The sequence below is a fragment of the Vidua macroura genome, chromosome 14 (genome assembly GCF_024509145.1).
Source record: "Vidua macroura isolate BioBank_ID:100142 chromosome 14, ASM2450914v1, whole genome shotgun sequence".
Classification (NCBI taxonomy): Eukaryota; Metazoa; Chordata; class Aves; order Passeriformes; family Viduidae; genus Vidua; species Vidua macroura.
This window is the reverse complement of record NC_071584.1, coordinates 16,628,086-16,645,197: the sequence shown is the minus strand read 5'-3', so window position 1 is coordinate 16,645,197 and position 17,112 is coordinate 16,628,086. Positions and strand designations below refer to the sequence as shown.

Genomic DNA, 17,112 nt, shown 5'->3' with positions numbered 1-17,112 from the left:
CGGTGCTGAATGTTTGTGCAAACGCCGGCAAATTGTGTGTTTTCCATGTCTGCAGCGACGGGGCACGGACAAAAAGCTGTTTGCTGTCACAGAGTGCGTGGGGAGCTCGGGCACAGGAGGTGGCAGAACAAGTCTAGAGGTCCCAGTTTTGCTGATGAAGTGAAGGAAGGTCGTCTGGTCCTGCAGGCTGAACACTTTTCAGGCTTGGCTTGTTTGTTGTTTGGGGAATTGCATTTGAAAGAGAGCAATGGAATGCAAAGGTTGGGGAGTTAAGGGCTGAAAAGTCAGAAAATGCTGTTACAGACACTTTTTTTTTTTTTCTATTTTAATATATTTATATGACTTTTGTTCTGTGCTGTGCACTAAAATGTGTTGTGGGGTTGTTCAGCCTGGAGAAAAGGAGGCTCCAGGGAGACCTTACTGATCTGTAATTCCCTGACAGGAGCGTGGAACCAGGGGGCTCAGGCTCTGCTCCCAGGTGACAATTGACAGGATGAGAGCAAACAGCCTCAAATGTCACAAGGACAAGTTTAGATTGGATATTAGGAAGAATTTATTTGTTGCAAAGCATTAGAATAGGGAACCAGGGAAGAGGTGGGGGTATCATTCCATGGAATTGTCCAAAAACTGTGGATGTGGCCCTTGAGGACATGGGTTAGCGGTGGCCGTGGTGGGGTTGCTGAGCTGATGGTTGGACTTGGTGGTCTGAAAGGTCTTCTCCAACCTTATTGATTCCACGATCCTACAGAATGGTCTCTCCTCCTCTTTCAGCAAGTATGGCTTTCTCATGCTCATCACGTGTTATTTCCCAAACACTGTCCGAATTTCGGACTTTTCCTCATGGATTTTGCCCTGACCCTCTCCGCAGGGCTTTTTACAAAGAACAAATCTGTGCTAATTGTTTGTGTAGGAGTAGAGAGGAATCTCCTCCTTTCAGAGAGGGTTGGCTCCATTTTACACATTCATAATCAGGCACTGAGATAAAAGATATTTCCAAAGCACCAATAAATTGGTTTTTATCTTTCTGGCTTCATTCACCTTCTTTCATTCATAGAAAAGAAGTCTTGACTGTGAGGTTGGACAGGGCTTGGAGCAACCTGGGCTGGTGGAAGGTGTCCCTGCCATGGCAGGGGGTGGGACTGGATGGGCTTTAAGGTCTCTTCCAACCCAACACATTCTACAATTCCATGATTTACGCTGTATCCACCAACTACAGACAGCAGCAAAATAAATATCCTGATTTATTTCCATGCACAGTCATCCCTGGGCACTTATGAGCCTGGATTTCTCTGGCAAAAAAAAAAATTTCAAAGCTGTGTGTGAGCAAGTAATTAACAACCACATCATGGTGAAGACAGGCAAGGGCCAAATTAGAGTTGCAGAGGGACCTTTAGTTCCAGCATTTCTCAGCTACTGAGCATTTCAGTATGTGGAATTAGCAATTTTTAGCCCAGTTTTTAAGCTAAGGATGTATCCACATGAACAGAAAAACTGCCTTTTAACACACTTTTGAATTTCTTATTTTTAGTTCTCTTTTTACAATCAAATTCTTGCAGTTGTCTCTAAAAGAAAACCCTAATCCCATCAATATAAATATCCATACAAAGAAAAACAAAAACTAAATTTATTTCATGTTCAACTTCAGAGTGAAATTCTTAAATTTCTGTTCTCAGGGTGGCCTAATTATGAAAATATTTTGGAATTTTTGGGGAACTGTTCTTATTGCTCTGTAATGAAAAATATGTTGCATTGGAAATCCATGGTTTTTTTTCTATGAGGAAGGAACAAGATTAGTAAGAAAACTTTAAACCAAGTTGAATACTTTGTTGAGGACTAATCTTCATAAGAGACCCACCTTTGTCTCATAGGATCTCAGAACTCAGGGATTTGCTGTTGTTTTGCGTGGCCTCAAAACCACCCAAAATTCATCATCAGATTTAACTCTAAGTCTAAATGACAGCAAAATTATACCCAAAACTTCTAGTTTTGAAACATAAGGGGCCACTAATATCTTCTGTAAATATTTTAGTGTGTCTGGACTACAGTTCTTAGAGTTCAGCTGCTTATTTTTGTTGGGCTGTGTTGCTTTTTTTTTTTTTTGTGAGCACTTGATTAAAACTTTGGAAATAAATGCAATTTTATTTTTATTTTATCTCTGAAATATGATTATAAATGACCTTTGATAAAAAGTTAACAGAGAATATGTCAGGAAGCAGCTTAGAAGGAAGAGATTAAAAGCAGGCAGTCTAGAGAGGTGTTTAATTTCAATTTTCTTTGTGGTATAAGAAATCTGTAGATTTTAAAGCCATCGTGCCATAGTTACTTTTATCAGCCGGGCTCTTTTGTTTTGTTCTGCCACCTAATTCTTTTGATGACAATGAGTCCACAGTTTTCCAATGACTGATTTCGATTTGCATGTTATTGTCAGCCTTTTATATTTTATCATATCTCCACTTTGGTTTTTATGCAGATCCTCACATCAGAAGGCAAGGGCAGGCCGAGCTAAACAGCTGGCTGGATTTGCATGAAAATGGACTGCCCTTTTTCATTTGTTTGTTCTTGGGAAATTACAGTAGGTGAGTATCTGACTCAAATTTCCCAAACAAATAAAGATAAAACTTCACAGATATTAAACTGTGGAGCATTAAACTGTATCATTTTACATATAAAAAGAAAAGGATTAAATAGAATTAGTCTGTTGAGCTGACTGAGGAGAAACAATGTGAGTGACGGGCTGAAAACTAAAGATACAAAAGAACTGTGGTGTCTTCAAGAGATTTTTCTCTCCAAATATTTTCTTTGGCCCTGTTTAAAGGATAAACACTAATAGAAATATTTCCCTTATGAATTGAAGATATTTTTGCTATGGAAAAGAAAACCATAATCAGTTATAAGCCATTATATATTTGATAGTGTTCCTGTATTTTATGCATTTATTTTCTGCACAGAGCAGTAGCAGCAGCCCCCTAGCAGTGGAAATTCTTTACAGCTCGGGCTGGCCTTGTAAAGCAGCCAAGGTCTAAATGTGACCAGTGGCAGGTGACATTTAGAAGCCCACATTGTTCTCAAGAGGCCAAATCTGCAGGGTGAGGGACGATCTCTTCTTAGACTGGCTGCTAGGGGTGGAAAAAATGAACAAGCTTTGGGGCACAGGAGCGCTTGAGAGTTGACAGAGAGGGGCATTGTACGTTTGAAGAGGAAGGTATCAAAATAACACATGGCACAACTTGGAGTTGTCAACACACTTATAAATTATTTAGAGCGTGTGTGTCCTTGTGTGCCTGGGAGCTTGTCCCTCTCCTTCCAGCCAGGCTGCTTGAGCTTATAAAAGTCATAACACTCCCTCCAAACCTCACCTCTCTGCCCTTAGACCATCACAGAAAGCAGAGAAAGACTGTAACTTACATTAAATAAAGGTTTGGAAAGAACTAGTTTAATTATTTTATGCCTAGACTTTCAACTTAGGTAGGAGCTTGGATTACCAGTGCTGTTTTACAATTCCTAGAGTTAAACATCTGGGGCAAAGAGCTGTCAGCTCAGAATTTCATTAAAAAGTGGTAACTGCTAGTGCTGCATGGCATATTAAAAGTTCCTCCTTTCCTCTGAAAAGGCTGGAATTGGGTAGGTGGAGTTACAGCCAGGTGGGACAGAAGCAGTGGCCCCAGGGAGTAGCAGAGAGCCAGGTGACAGCCAGGGCAAAATTTGTAGAGTAAAAAATATTCTCATGTCTATCTAATAAATTAATTAATTGTTCAGATTTCTTTCCTGCAAGAAAGGAAAAATCTGGAGAACAGTTTAAATCCTTTTTCTTCTAAATGCAGCAAAATCACATCGAATTTTCATTACACATTAAAACCTTTCAGAAAAAAAAAAAGTATGCTAAACAATTCCTAAGCCTGGTGACATCCCTGGGCTTTGCTTTGTGGTGGTGCTGTGGAACCTCAGCATCAACAGCAGAAGACAACCAGTCCCAGGTGAGGGCAGAAGGTCCTAATCCATCCTCTGGGAAGTTGAAATGATTGTTTATAACACACAATATAATTGTGAATGGTTAAAGGAGACCTAGACCTGCCTGGTGGATGTTCCTTCAGATGGGCAGGAGCTCTCCTGCTGCTGGCAACTTGGAATTTCTGAGGGATACTTTCAGTGTGAGGGACATTATGCCTGGAGGACTGACCTTGCCTTGCCTACTGTTGCTTTCAGCTATTTAAAAAAACTTAACAAATATTGGTTTGTTTTAGGAAATTCACATAGGGAATTGCTCCTGCTTTGCTCGCCTTCCAGCAGAGATACGAGGTTGGATTCCCCCTGAGCTCACTGGACATATCTCTGATCTACAATCTGAGTCTCTGAAGGTGAGAAATTTCTGAGGTTTTGCTTTGAACACAGCAATGGCTCACGGTCTGGCACTGGAGAAAGGAATTTCCTGGATAAAAGGGGTAATTTTGCTGGAGTGTGTGCAGAGAAAGGCAACATTGCTGGGGCAGGGTCTGGAGCACCAGGAGAAGCTGAGGGAGCTGGGAAGGGGCTCAGCCTGGAGAAAAGGAGGCTCAGGGGGGACCTTGTGGCTCTGCACAGCTCCTGACAGGAGGGGACAGCCAGGGAGGGGTCGGGCTCTGCTCAGGGAACAGGGACAGGAGGAGAGGGAATGGCCTTGAGCTGGGCCAGGGGAGAATCAGGTTGGATATGAAGGAAAAAGAAAACTCCACAAAATGGGTTGTCAAACCCAGGCACAGCTGCCCAGGGCAGTGGTGGAGTCCCCACCCCTGGAAATGTTCAAAACTCACATGGCTGTGGTGTTTAGGGACACGGGTCAGTGGTGGATCTGGCAGTGCTGGTCATGATCCTAAAGGGATTTCCAACCTTCGTGATCCTGTGGATTAACACTGGACTTGTTTTTTTGGGGCAAAGAATATCTGAGGTGAGTGTTTGCTGTCACTGCTCTTAGCAGGAAGGGGTGTCCTACAGCTGCCTGCACGTTCAGATCCATGAGTGGAGCTCCCCCCAAAGCCTGCTAAACTCCTTCCCAAAGTCCCATTATAAATTCCTGCCTGTTAAAGTCACTGAACGTCCAGAAATTTTACGTTCAAAACCCAGAAACTTGTTACAACTCAGTATTTACAGAGTTGTCCTGGCTATACAAATAATTTTTGGCTTATTTTTTATTTCCCATTGATTTCATTATGTCGTGTTGTATTTTGGGACTTCTTCCTACACATTTTTTGTTTCCAAATATCACAAATAGATATCAAAAGTTGCAAAGGCATTTTTGAGACCTTTCCAAGGGTTTTCTGTTGCCCCAGTTGCAGCAGCCACAGCCCTGGCATAGCTGTGAGTGCCTGGAATCAGCAGCATCCAGCCTGACAACTGCTCAAATTGCTCTGATGCCACAATACAATGTAAAAATAATGCCGGAAACAAGACATTTTGGCTTTGGAAGCTGACCTGGAAATGGATTCCTGGAAGAAGTGGAGTATTTGACTTGCTTTTCATTTTAATGCAAAGGAGCAAACAGTCTCAGATTTGGCAAAGTTGAACAGTTTGAGGCTTTTTTCTGTTGTTTGGTTGGGGTTTTTTTTGGGGTTTTTTTGTTTTTTTTTTTTTGGTTTTTTGGTTTTTTGGTTTTTTTTTTTGATTGGGTTTTAATCTGGGCTCACATGAGGTTTTCTTCAGTGCTTGGATGTGTTTGAATGAATTCTTCCTGCTTCTGCTGTATTAATCAAACTGGGCTGGCAAAAATCAGTGGCACTGGGAGAAGGAGCCAGTGCATCAAGGGCCAGCTCTTGCTATCAAGTTGTGATTTTTCTTTGGACCTCTTCAGTTTTGCAAACTGTTGGTGGATTCTGTTATGGCTCCAGTGTGATAAAGAGAATTAATTTGTGTTTTAAGGGTTACAGCTTCCTCTGATATCCAACTGCTGCTGGAACGATGTGAATTTACCCTTGGGGAGGGTCAAGTGCAATATGTGGGTCTGCATTTTGCAGAAAACATTATTCAGATTCTATTTGAAAAACCTATTTTTACATTGAATTTGTAATGTAGCTTCTTGCATAAATCCCTGGCTATAATTAGCAGTGTAGTACCACTGCCATACTTAGGAAATCTGGCATAATTTGGGGAATCAGCTTCTTTTTCAGTATAAAACAAGCTAAAACTCTTTGTCCTGCCACCAGAACACCTGTGGCAACCTGTGCACCGACAGCAGAGCCTGGTTTTGCTGCAGGAGGCTGATGGAACTTGGCTCAAGTCCCCATTCTTGTAGGACAACCCAAATTCAAGGATTTTGTAATTTTTCTGGTGCTTTCTTGGTGCAATTAATGGTGTCCTGAGGCTCTGTTGACCTCAGGGGTAGTGCCAGGACTCCTCTGAACCTAACACCTTCAGATTATCCATCTTCTCATCCATCTTTCCCTCAAACAGCCAGAATCCAGTTGCTGGTTGGGCTTATGATGACTTCAGCATCACCCACCCTGCAGGGGAGAAAGGGAATTGAAGTGTAATCTGAAGTGTAGATTAATTTGCATTATTCTTGAATTAAAGTGCCCACCATTAGAGCTGGTTATGGCGCAGTCACTTCCACTTTCCACCTGAATTATGGGTGCACAAATGTGCATTTTCCCCCAGATAATGGGAAAACCAGGATCTCCATAACCCCGGGCCTCTCAGCAGTTAGATTAATTTGTTTGTGAGACAATGTTTTGTTTTTGAAGCCTTTCACGATGCTGGGAGGACACTGAGAAAGTCTTCACATGATTCTTAAATTTCAATCGAGAAAAAACAAATGTGGCTCTTTTCTGTCAATATTTTCTGTCTCCGTGGGTTTTGTGTTAAACTCCTGTACAGAGGGACTGTGTGTTATTGATAACATGGGACTGGACTTGGTGGATTTTAATGTCTTTTTTCATGTTTATATGGAACATTTTTGAAGCAGCAATTAAAATAATTAAGGAGGGTGAAGAAATCTTTAGCATGCAACAAAGATTTCTGCAAAATGTTAATTTCTGTCAAATAAGTGAATATATGCACAGATGCCTCCTGACAGAGGCTGTGATTTCTGAGTGCTTTGCATGCCAAATAACTTGTTTACCCCCTCAATGTTTGCCAAGTTTACTGTCAATTTACAAATAATTTCCATTTTGCTGTTTATTCTGCTGCCTTTTGATGGATATGTCTTCCAGACTTTTATCTTGCATGTAGACAAACTAATTAATATTTTCCCTTCAGGCAAATATTTTTTTCTTAGATCTAAATGTGGGTTAGATTCTTCTTCGTTTCCATATGCTTTGTTCTGTCAATCACTTCTCTTCTATGTTACTAAAAATGTACCTTTGTGGATGTCATTTCTCATGTTTTACAGATTTATTTCACCTCCATCTATATGGGAATGTGTGTATGGAGAGAGACATATTTGTTATATATGTGTTCATGTATGTTTAAAAGAAAGAGTGAAAATACTCGCTCTGTGTTAAGATTTGGATCCTAAGACTGAATGAAAATGCGTTTTTGTCTCGCCTGTTGCTGCCATTTCCCAGGCTTGACCTCACAGTTTGTGGTTCCTGCTGCCCATATGGCACAGGCAACACTGAGCACGTCTCTTCTGCAGGGTCAGCCCCGGTTCCTGCACGTCTTTCTGACCCGGCCCAGCCTTTCCAGCCATACCTAAAATATTTGGGATATCCCATTTCCACCCTCCTACAGCACAGACCACAGTGAGATGAGCAGGATGATGCAGGAGTGGTTCTTGAGCCACTGGGATTCTGCAGGAGAGATTGTGGAATCAGTCATGGAGTGGTTTGAGGTGGAGGGAACCTTGAAAAGGGACCTTTAAAGGTCATCTTGTCCAACCCCCTGCAATGAGCAAGGACATCTCCAACCAGATCAAGTTGCTCTGAGCTGCATCAAACCTGACCTTGGATGTTCTCAGGAATGGAGCATCCATCGCCTCTCCAGACAATCTGTGCCAGAGTTTTACCACTCTTATTGTAAAAACTTCTTCCTCCGGGCTTCACTGGTCAAGCTCTGCCAACCTTAGTGCCCAAAATTCTTCCTAAAACCCCACCCCCAGAGACCTCCCTCCCGCAACGCCCTTCGCGAACATTTAGCTACGTTTAAAGATCTCCGAGAGCTAAATATTGTCATATCCAAAGAACAAGATTTCCACGTACTCCCTGAAGGTTCCACAAAGCTTTGAGGCTGTATTGGAAGACACAGTGCTGGATTGAAAAAAAAAAAAAAAAAAATTGTTATCATAAAGCCTGCATGTTACCCACGTTCTGCTGAGAAAAACACAGGTGGTAACCAAGAGCGCAGATATTGTGAACAGATTCTTGCAACTTACCAGTCGTAAAAATATCCCTGCAAAAAAACTACTCCCAACGACTCTGTTTACAGAATGCTTGGTATTTCCTATATCTGGAAATACTCTCGTTGGAGCTCCATATGTCGCAGCCAGTCTGACAAGCTTGCTTTTGAACTGTTTGCAGGTTGCAGTCTGTCTGGAGGGCTGGGTGCTGATGCCTTCAGGTTTTTAGGCCCCGCATTATGGGCATGATTATCTTGTTCACTTTGCAGGCATGGAAAAACGGAGCTGGGATTTAGCAGGATTTGAAGAAACTTCCTAATTATGCCAAGTAGAGAAGTGCCTGAGTGAAATCTCTGCCAGAACCCCAGGTTTTTTATTACTGGTTCTGTTTTAAGTGTATCTCTATAATTTTCTGTGTTTCTGCTTTTGTTTATATCATCGTAGTCAGCAGGACTGCGAGATTAAAAACTGAAATATATTATCTTCGCACATCCTCCAAACCTGTCGAGAAAGGAGGAGAAATTAAACAAGGACAAAAACTCGCAGTGAAGTGAAGCTGTTTCCTTTGAGCTGCCTTATTAACCAGTCAAGTACTTGACTGCCACTGTCAGCGAGATTTCTTTAGAGAAAGAGTGGCATTTTGAAAAATACAAATTCACCGCCTGCACAAGTTAATGAGGCCCTTCAGCAATGTTCATTGATAGTGTAAATTCATCATAATACAGTGCTACAAACCATAAATGGGATCTGCATACAGGAAATCAGCCACTATTAGAAATTTGCCAGACATGGAAAGAAAAAGAAGCCATTGATAAGCAGAAAACTCATCTGAGCCACTCGGTGCTGATGGTGTGCAGCACATCAGCAGTGCCAGAGAGTGCCACGACGAGAACTTATTAAGGTGATTTGAGGTGGCTCATCAAGTAGATTTTGCTCCCCTTTGTTCGTGTTTTATGGGCTCTCAGCTGCCTCCCTTCCACTCTCCAGTGCTGGGTGAGATAAAGTTTGCTGTGTAAGGACTATCCCTGACATAAAGGGACAAATGTCTCCAAACATGGCCCTTTTCTGTACACACACAGATGTGCCCCTGCTTTTAATTGATTTTCACTTGCATTTGCAAATGAGAGTTTTGCAGACACCAAGTTATCTTCAGGGCTGTACAGGACACCAGAAGTGGACAGTAACAAAAATTGGCAACAACCCAGGAATAATATACCAAGGAGACTTCCTGATCTTTGAAGTAATTATTGAGCAGTGCTGTTTTGCTGCCCATATCAATCAATAAATCTCTCTACATGCAATACATTCATTATTCCTACCCTGGGTGAATAGTGTCAGTTTAAAAATCTTGGGGACCATGAGGTCAATATTTTAGTGTGATTTGTCTGTTGGCCACTTTCCATCATCCTGCTCAGGAAGTGAATAGAAAATTAATACCTTGCATCATGATCATAAAACAGGCGGCTTCTTGAACGGAAGAGGTGACCGAACTTCTTAAAATTTTGAAGATCATTGCCACAGAGAGGCTGGAGGCTGCCAAATTAAATTAATGACCTGAAAGAAATAAAGCAGATTGGTATGAAAAGGCTTTGAAATATCTGTATCCATCTCCTGTGGTCTTGATTCCAAATATAGGATGATCTGAGGAAAGATTGCATCAGGTTAGATGTTGAGAAGTGGAAAAACTTGTGGAATTGATCCCCTGGGTCCTGACTCCCTACTTTTGGTGGATCTGAACATTGCAGAACCACAGAACTCTGGGAACTAACAAAGGACCATCAGCAGAGGAACCTGAGGAGATGCAAATTCTGCTGTCCCTCTTCCCGCAGTGTCTTTGGCTTCACATGTGAAGACAAGGTGAATGCCATGACCTCTGATCTCTTCCAGGGGATCTGCTCCCAGGTATCACCTGTGGCCTTCCCCAGGGGATAGTTCAGAACTCATTCCCATCCATGGAAACCACGGAGCACAAGCGCCCTTCTCCCAAAGCCACCTGTGTGACTGGGCTGACGTGTTTGTGTCACCAGCTGCACGAGCCATTGGGCAGAGCAGCAGCAGCCTAAGCAAGCATGTCGTTCTTTTGTAAACAGGAATAATTAAGTTGACTGGAAGGTAAGTAGGAATAACTGAGCAGAAACTGCAGATGTTGATGCTTTCTCTTCCCTCTGTCTTTCAAACTCCTTTGGTAGCTCTTCTGCACTGCTCCTGTCCCCTTTCCAGGTGGCAAATTCCTGTGGGCACCTTTGTGAGCCCCTCCAGTGTCTATTTTCTGTGCTTCTATTTCTGTGCCTCTTCTATCTTCACCATGCTGCAAACTACTCAAAGCTGACTGGCTGGAGAGATCTTTCTTGGTCCTCTCCAGCATCCTCCTCCTCTTATGTTCCTCCTCCCCTCCTCCCTGTTCCAACCACTCCTCTTTCCTTTCCCCATCTACCCAGCCTTGGTCGCCCCTCTCTTCTGAGCCACATTTTCCTCTCAACTCCTGCCGAAGTCCATAGGATGATCTCCAAAGGAGGCTTGGTGTGTGAAGGGGTGGGTTTCAAATAAATCTGGAGTGGAGGTTGTTCAGTGCTCTGTGGGCCGTGGGAGATGAAACGGAGCGAGATGTGCTCGTTCCCTTTGCCAGCTACTCCAATCCCCGGCTGATAATTACCAACAATGGATAAAAATGTGCTTGGGATATATCATAAGAAGAAATCATATGGAAATATTAGGCAGCCTATTATTGTAAGGCTCTTGTAAATACTGTTTCATAAGAAGAACCTATCTAAGATGATGTAAAACTTAATATTCCTATTAACAAGGCATACTGTACTATTTCCAATTCATATCAGTGAAAATGCATTTTAAATTACAAAGTACTCATATTTTATCTGAGCCAATGTTCTGATTCATATGTCTCCTCTTTAATCCTATTTTCATTCAAAGTTTCACAATTCACATCTTTTTCCCATTTTCTGTAATACTTTCTGTGTTTTCAAAATGTAATCAAAGCTTGTTAGCTTCTACCCAACCATGTTTGGCTGAATGGGAATATTAATAATACCAGCTATTGATGTCTTTATGTTAAAATTTGATTTATTGAGCAAGTGGCACATAATCTGTGGGGAAAATACCTAGAGATAACACCTTGAGATGATTAATTGTGTTTACAGTGCATTTCTGTAATAATTGTTTACAAGGAAATTTATGCATGAGTTGCTGCCCCAGTTCAAAAGAATAACTCATCAGATTGTCAAGCTCTCTGCTCTTGAGTATTCCAGCTAATTGCTATCTTTGCTAGTTGAGCATCATAAATCCTTCTTCCACAGAGCTGAGAGCAGGATTTTTTGGATCCTGCTTTTGCATGCAACCTTTTCATCCCTGGGAACATCAGTTTCCTCCTGCAGGAAAAGAAAAAATTCTGTAAGGGGGTGATATCGACAGAAGATTGTGACAAGCTGCCCGGTGGCATCGGGTCTAACTTCTGAGAGGAGCTTAGACAATCATGTCTTAAAATCTGTGTTGGGTGAATTTACCAGGAATGTTACTGATAATGAATAACACACGACGATGTAGACTCAGTCTTTAAAACCACTAAATTCCCAGTTCTGCTGCTCCCTACTCTTGTATTTCCTTCTCCTCCACAAGTGCTGCAGGGTAGAGATGGCAGGATGGGTTGGGGAATGGTTCCTTTGCAGCCATCTGTGCTTATTACTGATCTAATAACAACTGCACAATTCTCCCTTTTGGAATTAAATCCATCTTTATAAATTCACAGACATAAAAATACTTTTCTTTTGCACAGCTCCATGCATTTTGTGTTTGCTTTTTTTTGTTCTATTTCCAATTTTGCAGTTTAATTATTTCATAACTAACTCTCCTGTAGTTGCAGGAGTGTTATCCAAGCAATACGTTGCCAGGAAGTAGTTGATAATGTTTAATAATTCCTGATTACATTCCTGTTCCAGTCCATGATCATGATTATACAAATGTTTCTGGTGCTGTTTTTCAGTACAAATCCTCCTTTTCAGTTTCTTTCCCCTCCTTGTTGACAGTGTGTTGGTCAGAATACAAGAGAAACCGACCTATTTGCTGGTTTAATTAAAGATGTCAGTGAAATCCTTAAGGTTTGCCTGGGAAGGAGCAGATTTACTTGCTGCTTTTATGCACACTGTGGGATTTAAACATTTTGAGAATTGCTTTGGTGATTTTTCCCAGGAGATAAAGGAATGGATTAAGTGAAGTAGTTTCTGACTATAATTGGTCTGGTTTAAACACTTAAAAATAACTTTAAGAAATAAGAAAACACAAAACAGGTTTTCAAGTAGGGATTTAACTTTTTCTTTTCCCCTCCCCCCTCCCCCCCCAGCTATGTGTTTATTCCAGCTTTGGTGTCTCATTGTGAGCTATCAAAGTGGGCTGGACCTGAGGTGGGATATCTGTTCTTGGAACAGCAGCCCAGGCAGAGGACAGATGTCTGGAGGAGAAGAAACAAAAGGCCTAAATCTGAGGGAACAGCAGGAGGAAAGAAAAAGGAGATGAGAGGGAGGGAAGAAGATAAAAAACCCAGAGGCTTTCAGCCTTTGGATCAGTTATTTGCTCTTTGCAAACAAAGTGGGCTGGGAGTGCTTTAAACTTGTGAGGGTTTGCCGGCAAAGCAGCCCCATCAAAGGCTCCACCTGTTGCTCAGGTGTTCCTGGCACTGCTGCTGCTCCCCTGGATCCAGGCAGGGATGCACCCGGGGCACCACGGAAAAGCTGTTCTGTCTCCCTTTCCAGTCAAACACCTGGGCTCTCCTCTCTGCCTCGCTTTGTCTCAGGCAGGTGAGCGGCCAACAGCGAGGAATTGCTGCCAAATTATTCCTGTCATGGTCGCTTGGAGAGGCAGAGGTGGAGTTGGCATAAATCAGAATATTCACATGGCTAAAGCAAGCTTAACTCTGTCCCCCCTAATGCCATCAGCTCCTACAGTACCAGCTGCACCGAGTGAAGGCAATAAAACGCCCTGCTGAGCAATCAAAAAATATCAATTTAACACCTAAACTTATGCTTGTGGTCCAGAGGAATGAGGATCACTGCTGTGCCTGTAGTAAAATGGTTCCTATCAAAACTTGGTGATGTGGGAATTCTTGAGAGGAGAGTAAAAAAAGCTACCCAAGGCTTTACGAGCAGGTTTTGATCCAAAGTAGACGCAATAACACAACACATGAAGCAGATTCTGTAAGAAATATTAGACTAATCTTACAAAATATTCCAACCATGCCTATCAAGGAACATTAATAACAGTGTTATTGACAGAGTATTCATTTGAAGTCATTCTGTTGGATACAATTAACATTTAGATGAGAGACAGTTATAGGTACTCGGATGATATATATGAAAGAAACAATGACTCATCCCTCCAGCAGCATCGGTACCAAACCTCACAGCAGGAAAACTGCATTTCTTCCAGCTTTGAAAACTTCTGTGGACCTTCCTGAAGAAATTGGCTTGTTCCTCTCAGAGGGATTGCTCTGTTCTGTTTCCCTGTTGAAAGAGGAAATTTCTGTGGAGCTTGCCAAGGGCTGGATGAATGCACACAGGGCAGGGGAAAGGGCTGGGATGGACAGCTCGGGTCTGGAGGACTCTGCTGTGCTCCTCTGCCACGCTCTTCTTCCTAAAGCTGTTTATGTAATTAGATTAATTGTTACATCACCCACAGGAACAGCAGCAGCTGATGAACCTCTGTGCAGCCAAGGTGAGGGCAGTGATGTAAAAACCAAGAGTACACCACCAATCCTCTCTTGCCAGCACTCCCCAAAATCAAACCAGACTGTCGATACCTGGATGGAATATGAACAGGATGTTGGAAAGACACATTCCAGCAATGGTTTCCTGAGATTCACAATGTCTCCAATCCATTAATGGGGTCTGGATTGGTCTCACCTGCTTTTAGTTCTTTCAAATTTAGTCTAGGCCTGCCCTTGACTGAGAGAAGCTTGGTCTGGGAGCCCTTCATCCTGGAGAACTTCACGTCCCTTAATTTTGGAAGGCTGAAGTGTTGTCTGAACTCAACATAAAAGCATCAGTGGCAGCCACCAGCCTTTGTATTAGTGAGATGATTTTTCTCCACATCTGTGCCTGCCTGGAGATCTCTCCACCCAAGTGGGTTTTGTGCAGCTTTAGAAGATGCTTGGTCAGCCAGAAATATGAGAACAATCAACCATAGCTCAGAAAATGTGGAATTGTGACAGAAATTTCTACCATGAACCCTCTCTGCACCAGCAGTCACTGTGTTGGTAAGTAAGAATATCATAATTTGGTTTAGAGAAAATGGTACTGTAAGAATTAATTGGATTTTTTTTTTTTTAATATCTTGAACAAAAATTTTAGATGACATGTTGCCACAATAAGAAGACTTGCACGTCTGGAAGTGGAGTTATCTACAACCCTGCTGCCTTAAATCTGCTCCATAATAGCCCGGTAGTAGTTTATTTATATTAATTCCGTACTGTATATTTTGCATTTTTGTGGAAATGCCTAGAGCATGCATATTAAGCAGTTAAGAAAATTGATCTGCTTGAGCAGTGATAACATTTGCAGAATGAAATCCTCACAATTAGAGAGACGTTTGAAGAAACCATGTTAAAAGGTGCTGAAATGTTCTTGAAGAAATGCCACATGTTGCTGCGGGCAGTAATGAAACATTTCCATATAAAGTACTACATAAACACATAGAAAATGTAGACATATGTTAGCAGATTATGGGGTGTGAGAGTGATAGAGTAGTGATGATTATTTGCAAGTGTTAATGTTACCAAAGCTGAAGGTTATCTCCTGGTCCTGGACCCTATATGTAAATAATTATAGCTGGAAATATGCATTTTCAAAGCCATCAAACAAAATATTCATCCAGCACTCCTGAAATACTGCAGGGTTTATTGATCTGCAGTGTAGGACAGTAAATTTTAGTAGATTTATGCTCATATTTCGGTGAACATATGGCTTAAGACATGCAAGTTTGGAATAAAGTTATTCATATTACGCACACTTGCACATGGTTCAGGATTTGCAAGTCAGGAAGTGATCAGTATGCAAAAGGTGAAGTCAAATATACATTACCCACACAGAGGGAATTTTCTATGCATAGCACAGAGCTCTTCTATCAGCAAACCAGAGAATTCGGATCTCTGCATGCATCTATGAAATGTTTCCTGTGAAAATGTCCATCTATGATGTAATCTAATTCTAAATATCTGTTTGTGTGAGGGTAACCTATATATTTTCACAGCATGCTGCACCCAAAATAGCACCTCAAAAAAGAAAAAGAACATATAACAATTTAAGTCCCAGCAGTAACTTCATCCTGGGGATATGGTCTTAGTGGACCTTTGGTTGGGGTTTTCTTCCAAGCCTGTCTCAAACCCTTCAAAACTTCATTTTTTCAGTGGTGGCTTTTGCATTTCTTCTTATATAAAAAATCTCTGCATTGCTCCTGCTCCAGGACCTAAAATCACAACTGTGAAATCAGGTAAGTTGGTTAAATATTTCTGCTGAGATTCTCGCTGTTGTTTTCCTAATGAGCATTTTCTCACATCCTTTTCTGGGTTGGTTTTTTTTTTTTTTTTCAAAATGTTTGCTTGAATTAGAAAACAATCTCTGTACTCCAAAGTGGCAAATCACTAGAGACTAGTTTCTGAATAGTGCTGAGAAATCCCTCTTTGCATATCTTTAAAGATGTTGCTCCAAGAAAAACAGGAATTTGTAACTCTAAAGCCTTCATCAGCCTTGTAACTTTGAAATAAATTGTTCTTGAAAGAATTCACTACTTGCCAGGCCTTCAGTTGTGTGCACTGAAGCAGTTCAAGCAAAAGAGACTTTATGATCTTTGTCTATTTAATAGAGGTTGTTTTTTTTCTTCATCACAGAATTACGTCACCATTTTCCACTGCAGAAAGACCAGAAAAAGAAAAATCAGATCAATTAATAAAACCATTTTGTTATAAATATCCTTATATCATTTCTGGGTGCTTTTATACATATATATATATATATATATATATATTTTTTTTTTTTTTTTTATTTTTTTTTTTTTTTTACTAAATACTATGATTGGAGTTAAACATTGGTCAAAACAAGCCCCCAGTCATTTCCTTTGGCCCGTTCTTGCACAAACAGAAAAAATATTTAGGTTGACGCAGGATAGATTAATTATAAATGATAAAAGGCATTCCAGTATTAATTTGCATTTCACACCTTGGTGCATTTGCTTACCAATCCAAGGAGTCCCTGTGATTTTTCACCACTAATACACTGCATTTATACTGAATTTGCAGTGTGTTGTGTTGAAGGCACAGGTGAAGAGTCCAATCTTTGTCTGTGGCTTGGGAGGATGGATCCAATGTCGGCAACTTCGATGGAAATTCCAAAGGGAGAGTTGAAGGGATACCTGGGGTGCAAAGAGGGTCTGCAAACAGAATAATGCAGCCCATCTCATTCTTCTCCAGGCCCAATTCCCACGAGGGATGGGAGGAAGTGCTGGCACGGGCTCCTGCAGAATGCCAGTGCCCCTTTCCCCCACAGCACTGAGGGCAAGGCCAGGTCCCCAGTGAGATGAAGGGAAAAAAGGTATTTCTTCTGTTTCACACATAAGTTGCTGTTTAACGGTGATAGCACACCAACAGTCTGTTAACTTTTTAAATTTAAGTAAATTAAATTGAATATTTACTAAATTTCATGAGTAGAAGCCCTTTTGAAAGGGGATGCATTAAAATTTGGAAACAAAAGATCACACAAGTGTATTTTCCAACTATCCCTGTTTTCAGAAACCCATCCATCTCCTTTCCAGAA

The 17,112-nt window shown here is 41.4% G+C and overlaps 2 long non-coding RNA genes across 4 annotated transcripts; one reads left to right on the top strand and one right to left on the bottom strand.

Annotated features, from left to right (window-relative positions):
- Positions 1–11,545: 11,545 nt before the first annotated feature.
- LOC128814469 (uncharacterized) lies at positions 11,546–13,907 on the bottom strand. 2 transcript variants are annotated; one of them, XR_008439389.1, is made up of 4 exons: positions 12,964–13,907; positions 12,710–12,790; positions 12,370–12,455; positions 11,546–11,685 (listed from the first exon to the last, which is right to left on the bottom strand). It is a non-coding gene; the product is annotated as an uncharacterized LOC128814469 (long non-coding RNA). The 2 variants fall into 2 exon arrangements; XR_008439390.1 differs by having other exon boundaries at positions 12,710–12,761.
- Positions 13,908–14,064: 157 nt separating this feature from the next.
- On the top strand, positions 14,065–16,884 carry LOC128814581 (uncharacterized). Of its 2 annotated transcripts, none has more exons than XR_008439416.1 (4): positions 14,065–14,561; positions 14,656–14,745; positions 15,711–15,793; positions 16,770–16,884. It is a non-coding gene; the product is annotated as an uncharacterized LOC128814581 (long non-coding RNA). The 2 variants fall into 2 exon arrangements; XR_008439417.1 differs by lacking the exon at positions 16,770–16,884 and adding an exon at positions 16,191–16,238.
- Positions 16,885–17,112: the final 228 nt, after the last annotated feature.